This window comes from Arachis hypogaea, chromosome 17, assembly GCF_003086295.3.
Source record: "Arachis hypogaea cultivar Tifrunner chromosome 17, arahy.Tifrunner.gnm2.J5K5, whole genome shotgun sequence".
Classification (NCBI taxonomy): domain Eukaryota; kingdom Viridiplantae; phylum Streptophyta; class Magnoliopsida; order Fabales; family Fabaceae; genus Arachis; species Arachis hypogaea.
In genome coordinates, this window is record NC_092052.1 from 32,688,239 (window position 1) to 32,695,706 (window position 7,468).

General features: G+C 39.5%; 1 long non-coding RNA gene across 3 annotated transcripts; it reads left to right on the top strand.

Moving 5' to 3' along the window:
* Nucleotides 1-992: 992 nt before the first annotated feature.
* Nucleotides 993-3,551, top strand: LOC114925606 (uncharacterized). 3 transcript variants are annotated; one of them, XR_003815012.2, is made up of 3 exons: nt 993-1,233; nt 1,537-1,747; nt 2,459-3,551. It is a non-coding gene; the product is annotated as an uncharacterized lncRNA (long non-coding RNA). The 3 variants fall into 3 exon arrangements; XR_011875123.1 differs by having other exon boundaries at nt 1,101-1,233; nt 1,537-2,331; XR_003815013.2 differs by having other exon boundaries at nt 1,102-1,233; nt 1,537-2,303.
* The last annotated feature ends 3,917 nt before the right edge of the window (nt 3,552-7,468 follow it).

Below are 7,468 nucleotides of genomic sequence, written 5' to 3' on the forward strand. Positions count from 1 at the left end.
TATATAAAAAGTCTAAATGACACGATGGTGACTTCTTTCGAAATGACGCAGTGGGGGATGTAATGACGAGCCAAAGGACAAAATAGTGGACGGGAGACGTGACAATAGAGAGGAGAATGGACACGACGGCAGAGTTACAAAAAGGAACACCGCAAATAGAAAGCACGATGCGGTGAGGGTGATGGCACGGTGAGGTGTGACGATGCGGTGAGAAGGGAGAGTGGCGAGGGGGTGGCTGCAGAGAGGTTAGATGGAGTATGGACATGATAGCGTTAGGGATCTCTGAATTGAAGAAGGGTTATGTAAATGAAAATTAGGAGTTTTGTGTGTGTGTGTGTGTGTGAGACATGACTAAAAAACATATATAAAAAATAAACCATTTAGGATAATTCAGTAAATTTATAAATTTCGGGGAATAGTGAGGATAGAACGGGAATCTCAGCTCGGATCTTCGCGCCTGCTTCGGGAGAATTTTGTCCCCCATCCCCATCCTCGCAGAAAAAATTCCTTATAGTCGGATCTCCATTTAGGACAGTCTCCGTAGAGATCCCCGCGTCTCAGAGAGTGTTGCCATCCCTAATCATGGCCTACCTAGTCTGACTTTACCTGCATAAAGGGCACGATCATATTAAGGCAAAAATTTTGGTACTTGGGCCCTTATTGGGCTAGACTCATATTGGGCCGAAAGTATTAGACTACGTCGGAATGGTGCCCGAGCTCATGGTCAATATTGTCGAGTAATGTAAGCTTGTGGTAACATCGATTTACTCTTGTAAGCTTTGAATTTGTTCGTTGCGCTTGTAGCTTGAGATCAACGTCGTTTCTTTTGTCGTTCGATCAAGTACAAAGGAATAAGTGTCTTGGACGAAGTCGAAAGTCGAAACCAATGAAGAACTCGGGTGTTGAAGAGAGAAACTTCGTATTGTCCTTGAAAAATGGGCAAAATGTCGCACCATTATGAATGTAGGGGTAGTCGCGCGATCATTTAAACTAGGTATGAAAAGGACCAAAATGCCTTGAAAAGTGAGCAAAATTACGAAATTGTTCCTTTTCAACTGTCTCTTGCTTTTTCTCATCAACCCTCTATATAAATGTTTCTTCCTTTCCTTCTTCTTCCTTCACATTCTCGTGGCTCTTCTTCTGTTGCCTTTTCATGTGATTCCTGTTACTGTTGCAATCGCTATTGTTGTTCTTTCATTTGTTGTTACTCCTGTCAATCCTCTTCTTTTCAAGGTTAGCAACCTTTTTATCACGCTTATGAATGCATGATTTTAGTATTCTGAACCTTGGTTGGTCCTTTTTTTTCTGTTAGAAATAGTGTTCGTGGTTGTTCCCCTCGCGGTGTGGATGGTGTTTGTACGTCCATTACCGTCCCAAAAATTCAGTTTGTGAGTTAGGTCATAGATGGTTTGTTGGGGATGTGGGTGGTTGTCTTTTGGGCTTGGTAAGGGGAACAACCATGGGGATGCCTTATCTTTTTGTTGGTAACTTCTTTTTATCTTTCAGAGATCTTAGTTGATGGTTCATTTTTTGTAGGTATCTAAGTTTTCACGGTGAGGAGAGTGACACTACTTTTGTCTATTGAGACTTCATTGCAGCTTGATTAGTTTGATGATTCGACATTTCGATGATGGGCTCAAAGTTAGTAGTTGATGAGGAGTACCTCACCGTTTTTCGACAAGTTCATGGGATCGTTACCAGAGATGAAGAGGAGGGTCAATATGATCTCCACTTTCTTGCGGTTGAAGTGAGTTTACTACCAGAACTTGGGTCATCCCTGTGTTTCTTATTTCCTCTGGATGTACGAGTATCTATCATCTCGTGTTGATGTTCGGATGTCTTTTTTTTATTTCGAGATCAAAATTTTATCCACATGTAAGGTATCCCTTTCCTAAGTACATCCCAATATATGGGCCTTCACTAGAGCCTTCAAGCTTGTTTGCCAATTCTTCGGGTTATCATCTCCCCTCAGTGTGTTTTTCCATTTCTCTCACCTCGCAAAATTGTTTGTACTTTGTACATGCCGTAAGTAGCAATGAGTTTATTTCTGCTTTCACATATTTGAGGAGTGTTCCATAACTTCAAGGATTTGTTCTTCAAGATCCCACCTCTAAGTGGTATCTCCCTACCCTTTAAGACTTTGAGGAGAGCTTTGGTTCAACATCTATTGGTTTGAACATCTTGGCTATTTGAAGTATGACTTTGACATTTAAATCAAGGGGAGCTGTTTATAGTCGAAATCCTGCTTGAGTGTTAGGGCAAGTCTCCCAACTATCTTTCTACCATGATGTTAATTGCTAAAAGTATGAGCTATGTATTAAGACCAACTTGGTATATAATTTGTGTTGTTTCTTGTATATTATATTCTTTGTTTCTTCATATTGGTATTGCAACAGTTTCTTGTTTTTGTATAGAAGAAATAACCTCCAAATCGTGTGCCTTTTATCACTTAATGCAGATCAAGAAGGTGCCACAATTTCCGAGAAGCCTCATTCGACTCCCAACTTCGAGACGCCGAGCCAAGGGAACGCCAAGAAATGAAACCTTGATGAGGCGTCTTCTCAAAATGATGAGCCTTGTCTTGACATCGGCTCCAGGGAATTCCTGACCTTCACCTTTATCAATCATCACTTAATTGTGGAATGCATTCTATCCCTTGAGAAAGATCTCTTTGTGAAAACCTATAGTGGTTATTGCATTCTCTACTGAAGGGTGTCGCTCATGTAAGGTAGGTAGAGGTTAAGGCAAACTCTCTTTCAAATGCTACGTTAGGAGAGGGGGTACATTTGTTGCAAGGGAAGGTGAATTACTTTGAGACTACAATTGCTGAGCTCCAAAAGGAGAGGGAGTCTTTGAAGGGGAGAATTGATACTTAGAAGGCGGATCTATAAAAATCGAGAGATATCATGAAACAGGCCGACCATGAGACAGAGGTTGTGGTGGACTTCCTTCCGTAGCAGTCGTTCAGGATCGCACTCTAACTCGACCTTCAGCCGTTCTAGGCGACCTTGATGGCTGCGAATCAATCCCATGATTTTCGTTGCTTCTCTGTTTTTTAACCCTTCAGAAATGTGGATTTGAGAACCTAACCTTCCATTTTCCTAAGTCGCCTCTACCTCTGTCCTCTGCAGCAGCACCTTTACCTCTTTTTGAGTGTTAGGATATAAAAAGAACTCGATCGTTGTTAGGATGTTCTCCACAGTGGGATTTTTAATCGGATGTAGTACCTTCATTTTTTAAGTGACCTTTCGCCATGGTCTAGTGTTGACTTTTAGGTTCTTGACAATAATATTAATGTTTTGAGGGTGATCTGAAACTAATATAATTTTGGTTTAGACACGAGATTTAGATTTTTCTTTTGTGAGAGTTTTGACATCTGTTTCAATGAGGTAAAGTTGTCCGAAATCTTTGAGTGAGAATGGTAGATAGTACTTATAAAGAATTCTGATGTTTAAGTTAGCAATATTTTAAATAGGTTTAAATAAATTGAGATTGAAAAATATCTAAATAGAACAAGATATTTATAAAAGTGAGTGATAATTTGATCATTATTCTAGAAGGCTTCCACCTATAATAATAAATAGTTATTTTGCAATGTTTAAAAAATGTTTAAGAAATTATTATTATTCCATATTTCAAATAATAGATGAATTTATAGCCATACACGTTAGTATAGTTGAGGCTTTACTCAAGTCGGGTTGGACTTAGAATCTTGGATCAAAGGATCCAAACTCCAAATAAGTCTGATAACTTATTAAAATGGATTTTTCCAACCTTCTTAAATTTTGTAGATGAACTTATTTATTTTAGTTCAAACTTTTAATTGTTAACTAGAATATGAACCAGAGCCAATAGCTCAATGAGAACAAAAGGCATGGTACAAGAGAAAAAAAATGCATGAATGATTGAAAACCATGAAGCTAATCTACTATTAAATGTTGTATATCAATAGATAGTGTTAACATACTACACAATATTCTTTATTTACAATTTATTTTTTTAGATTCGAATTTTCTTTGTCAAGATGATAGCAAGAGAAAGACAAGGGACGAAGTTGGACTGTCAATAGGGCACAATTTATTATTATAAGATTCGAGATGTCTATGTTTTAGAAATAAAAGATTTATTTAAAAGTTTTTTTAGTTTTTATATTGAAAAAGTAAAAGCCTATTTAAAAAACTTATGTAAATTTTTTTAATTTTCAATCCCTTAAAAGTTTAAACGTTTTCATTAATTTATCAAACAAACAAATAAAATAAAATTATATTTCAAGTCTCTTAATTGATATTATTGATAAGCTTTAGTTAAATAAAAATTTTATTAACTATAGTTGTAAAAATTGGACTAATTTGGACGGACAAATCAAAATCCCAGTGAGTCGACTTTAAGATTAGTCCAAATTGAGCATAGGACTGGAGAAGGAAAAGAATCCGTAAAAATTGGTTTGACCTTACCGATTTTTATTAAAAACTGGTGAATTGGCAAGTTTTGTTTTATCTTTTTAAAAAATCCCAAGAAATAAAGTTGTTTTTCTTTTATTAAAAAACTTTAAGATTCTATTTGGAAGAGAGACTAAAATTGAAAGATAGAAATTGAAAGAAAGACACTAGAAATTGATACTAAATTAAGGTTTTTATTGTATTTAATATAAAATGTACTGGACTAAGTTATGTCTAAGTATCATGTTTAGTTTAAGACAATAAAATAAGATTTAGACACAAGACACATGACACGAGACATGATAACACACCAATTCTAAAAAATTGACACACACATAGACATGCATATATAAATAGTAATATTATTAATATTGTTATGTGGGTAACCTAAAGTTGGTGGATTGGGCTTGTGAGATTGGCCCAAGCGTTGAGTGGAGGTGGACTATGACTTGGCTTGCGTCTGGGAGCCGCCGTCCGACTTGTGTATTATGGAGGAATGGGGGGGGGGGGGGGCAAAGACACTCCGATGCCTAAGTCGGCAAGGGGTTTAGCAGGTTTTAGAGAGTATTGGAACTTAGAGATACCTGAGGGGTGTCAGTGTATTTATAGTGGTGAACCAATAACCACCGTTGGAGTAGTTCGATAACCGTCCATTTATCTTAGGGAAGTTGAGATATGACTCCTGGAAGTGGGTTGAGAGATTTTAGGGGCAGTTACTTATTTGAATAAGTGTTATCTGCCAGCTATCATTCAATCCCGACCTCATTGGAACGGAGTTTGTATTCGATCCGACCTCTTATAAGGAGGTCGGTGGATAGCGAAGGCCAATCTTTGAATTGGGCCTTTTTGGTTTATTTGGACCTGGGCCCTAGTGTTGGGTCAGGGTATGAACAGTGCCCCTACTCGAGTCCGATCTCTTTTACTTATGAGTTGGATTCGAGTATTTGAACTCGGGTTTGTAGCCGACGTGATTTTGAAACCGACATGATTTTGAAACCGACGTGATTTGAATTTCTCAACAGTCGCGTCTAATCAAACGTCGCGTCTGTTACGGGTTTTGCATTTACACAGGGGAGCAGTTACATTGGTAACGGTGCATTTCTTTAATGATTGCGTCGATTTTTACCAAGTTTCCCCTGGCGTGTACTTTTTCCTCTCTTTTCTTTGTCTTCTTTCGCCTTCTAAAAACTTCATGCTTACACTCTCTATTTCTTTCAAAGGAAAAACTCTCTAGTCTTCCTTTTTTGGAGTGCTCCGCTGCTGTGGTATTCGTTTACGCTTATCAACAAAGGTTAGTCTCTTCGTCCCTTCTCTATTATTTGATGCTTTATTTTTGCACATTGGAAAAGTTTTTGTGTGTTCGTAGCGAGTCTGTCTGTAGGTCTAGTGACTCTGTTTTATTGAGGGACTGCTTTGGAGACCCTGTTCTTGATCTTTTTTCCATTTTTCTTTGTAGGTCTCGTTGTCTTTTTACCTACTTCTTTTTTACTGGAAAAGATGTCTTCCCTCGAGTCCCTTTCGCAATGGGTGGATGACACCGTTATGGAGGAAAGCCCTTTAGTAGATCTTGATTATATCACCGACCTTCGTACCCATCATAGGATTTGTAGTGATGAGGCTGATGAGCCCAAATATGAGTTAGTAGCCACGGGTCCTGAAGACCGGGTTTGTTTTGGGAGGGTTTCTAAATCAGACCCCATTTTTTCTTCATGTACGACTGTCTTTTTACCCGTCTGGGGGTTTTTCCGCCTTTTTTTGACTTTGAGATAGAGGTTCTGAACCATTGCTGAGTTGCTCCTACTCAGCTCCACCCCAATTCTTGGGGTTTTATGAAAATTTACCAACTTGTCAGTCGAGAGCTGGACTTTTCGACCTCCACAAAAATCTTTTTCTATCCTTTTCATCTGACCAAACCTTTTAGTGGTCAAAATAACAAGCAGCAGTGGGTGTCTTTCCTGGCCATTCAAGGTCGGAAAGTTTTTTCTATCTTCGACGAGTCTTTTCATGATTTTAAAAACTTTTTCTTCAAAATTCAAGCTGTAGAGGGTCACCATCCTTTTTTTCTGGATGAAAATTATTCTCCCTGCTTTTCTCTTTTTTGGTTAGAGGCCTCTCCTGTGGAGAAATATGGCCTGGATGACTTGGATGAGGTTGAGGAGGCCGTTGTGGGGTTCTTCCGAGAAGTTTGGGGAAGGGCCCCTAATCTGGACACGAAAAAGTTTCTTTTGGGTTCTCTGAGTTTTGTGCAGACCCAATTAGGTAGCTTTCATTTCTCTTGTCGTTGATTTTGGTAACTTCCGACTTGTAGTCTAAGTCTTTGTTTTTTTCTTTTCAGAGATGGTGAAGAAAGGTTCCAGCGCCTCCTACCAGAAGGTTCAGGATGCCAAGAGAAGGTCGCGGGCACGGATTCATGCCGCAAGGGCTGCCGGCACTCTTCCTCCTCCTCCTCCTCTTCCTTGCGATCTGGGGACCTCTTCTCATCCCATTGTGATAACTTCTACTTCTGCCTCTTCTCTTCCTCCTCCCATCCTTCATGCCCGAGCTTCCCCTAAACCTGAGAAGAAGAAGCATAAGACCTCGGGGTCTGGCTCTTCTTCTAGGGATTTTGATGGTCTCCAATTCGTTCGGAATCACATCTTTCCCCATACTCAAATTAATATGGATGATGCTTCCGTTTGAAACCATCTTAATATCCTAGTTCAGGGGAGTGTTCAGGCTACTGGGGTATGTACAAAACTTCTTGATATCTTGGACCAAACTCCCCTCAGATCTTTGGGTTCTACCCGAAAGGTTGAGGAGTTGGAGGAGAGGATTGGCCTCTATCAAGAGGAAGAGAAGAGGCTCCAGGGGGAAGTTACCTGGTTGAAGGAGGAGGGGTCCCGACTTCAGGAGAGGGAGAAGAAGTTGATGGCCCAGTGTGCCATAGCAGAGGGCCTAAAGGAAAAGGCGGAGCAGAATTATGTAAAGGTCTTTTCTGAGAACATTGATCTCCAGTGGGAGCTGGAGAAAGGTCGGGAGGCTTATCAGGA